This window comes from Charadrius vociferus, unplaced genomic scaffold, assembly GCF_000708025.1.
Source record: "Charadrius vociferus isolate BGI_N301 unplaced genomic scaffold, ASM70802v2 scaffold282, whole genome shotgun sequence".
Classification (NCBI taxonomy): domain Eukaryota; kingdom Metazoa; phylum Chordata; class Aves; order Charadriiformes; family Charadriidae; genus Charadrius; species Charadrius vociferus.
The window spans coordinates 398,771-401,169 of record NW_009647731.1 but is presented as its reverse complement, the minus strand read 5'-3'; positions in this window follow the sequence as shown (position 1 = coordinate 401,169).

Below are 2,399 nucleotides of genomic sequence, written 5' to 3'. Positions count from 1 at the left end.
ATTTTTAATACCTTTTATTTCAGCCATTTATTAACCTGCAAGAGGAACTTGCCCTTGTCCTTGAAGAGCCCAGGTCTGGGTAAAAAAGGGTAAGACCTCTTGGTTTCTGACCTTTTATTGAAACTCCAGGTTCATTCATCTGACAGCCATAATAGCCATTAACATAATTTCTTTGAAAAATTTTATTTCCTGATATGGTCTTCTCGTCCGTTTGTCTCTCCATGTCAGCAACCCAAGGGGACTGCAGCTCATAAAAGCCCTCCAATCTAGCTTGGAACTAGCCGCCTCAGAGTGCCTGGAGACCACGGCGAGGTGCACAGCTCTCCATGGGTTATTCGGCCTTCTGCTGCCCTGAGGGCACTGTTATCAGTACCCAGCAAGCCAGATGAAAGCTAGCTCCGCTGTCTGCTCAAGTTGCAGTCACACCTCCAGGCTGCAGTGTAGACACCCCCTCGGTCTGACAGTGTTACACTACATGAGTTCTTCCAGTTATAATAAATTTACAGTGAAATATTAAACACTGGCATATACACTTTTTTTTTTTGGCAAAAAGAAGCAAAAGCTGGAATCCGAATTTAAAACTGTAATGCAACAAGTGAACATGCAGATTTATGGGCTTAACAAACACATACAACTTTTGAGACATGCCCAGCAGACATCATGCTTTTAAAATGTCACAGTTCATGTAGCTGTCACTTCAAACACTAAGGAAACTGGCACTCCCAAAGTGCTAGCAGGCTCTGGCTGGACAGTAACAAGACTCAGAGATCTAAAATTAAAAAACTGTCCAAGAAAACATACAACTTCTTAAAGACCTCATTCTGAATGTTTTATACCACACTCCAGTCTGCAAAGAAATGGTTGTCTGATCAGCTAAATAGAAATGAGATGTTTCCACCACACCTTCAGTAGAGGAAACAGAGCTGTTTGTAATGGAGCAGCTTCCATGGGGAGTGTTATGAGCCCTGCTGATTGAAGAATGTCTTCTCCTACGAGGTTTGCTTGCCTTTCTCCAGCAGATGTCTAATCAGTGATGCTGACATGTGTTTTACACAGTGGCCCATCTGCATGTCACTGATGAATAGGATGTATTCTAGTTCTGCAGTTATCAAAAGCCTCGTTTCAGTTCACAAATCAGATAATTTTTCTTTCTGTTACGGCATTTTAGTAATGTCAGCTTGGAAATCTCATTGCAGCCTGTTTCGGCAAACGAGGTACACTGACCTAATTGAGACCTCTAGTATAAACAGACAAAACTCCCTGGGTTTTGAGACCTGCTGCCCTTCTCCTCCTAACAGCAGCAGACAGACACCCCTATGGAAGCAGCTTTCCCCTGCTGAAATGCACCAAATCATTTGATAAATGAACCTTTCTTCTTTTGGTGCTCCAGAAAGTTCAAATAAATATCAGAACCCAGAATACAAGAACACGTCTTATGAATTCCAAGCAGACTTCTCTCTTCGAAGAAACATGTTTGTGTTTGAGTTTGGGAACTTAAAAATACAATTTTTCTGGTGAACAGAAGACCTCTGGAGTGAATTTATTCTCTGCTAACAGGATATTCTGCTGATGCACAGCATTAAATAATCACAGATCAGATGTTTTAAATGTTATTTTCCATATACCTGGGTGTAGTTTTACAACCAGCCGCCCCCTCCTCCTCATCCCAGAGACATACTGCTTGTATTGGATTTTCCTGGCCTTTTCCTTAGCGTTGGTTGTCAGCCAGATCAACTCCCTCATCCAATTGACCTCACCCCCTGGAGTCCTGCTGTGAACACAGCGAGAGACAGGTACATGTGGCTGAGCATGAAGGAAAGAACATCTCACGTCCTTTCAGCTGTAGGCTCAATATTACCGTTTTCAAACCTCTGATGCAGCTGTTAGACACTAATTAGTGCACTGACTACCTCATTCTGCTGAATTCCTTGTTCCCCTTGATGGCTTCAGTCAGGTTTCCAAGCCAAAGGTTTCTACTGGGTATGGTGGGACTTTGCACTTTGGCTTAATTAAAGCACGTAACAGAAACACAGCGAAGTCTCATCTGTAAACGTGGAACCATGCTCGAAGCACATTCAGACGAGCAGTTTTGTTGTAGTTTCCTCTTCTAAGAAGGGTTCCTTTTGTGAGGCAAATGGAAATAAAACAGAAAGGAAAAGAAATACTCTTCCCTGTGGGGATGAAGAAGAAAAAGAGGGAAGTCCATTAAGGACAAGAAGACAAGAAAAGAAAGAATTCCTGGTTGCCACCAAGGGACACAGTGAAAACGAGTGTTGTCTCTCACTGTTGGTTAAGTTTCTTTTCTTGTCTCCCCTTAAAGAATTGAAGACAGCAGCAAGAACTGTGATGCCATCGCCCTTCTCAGGTTTACTGATCTCCATACTTTCCCCTACCAAACT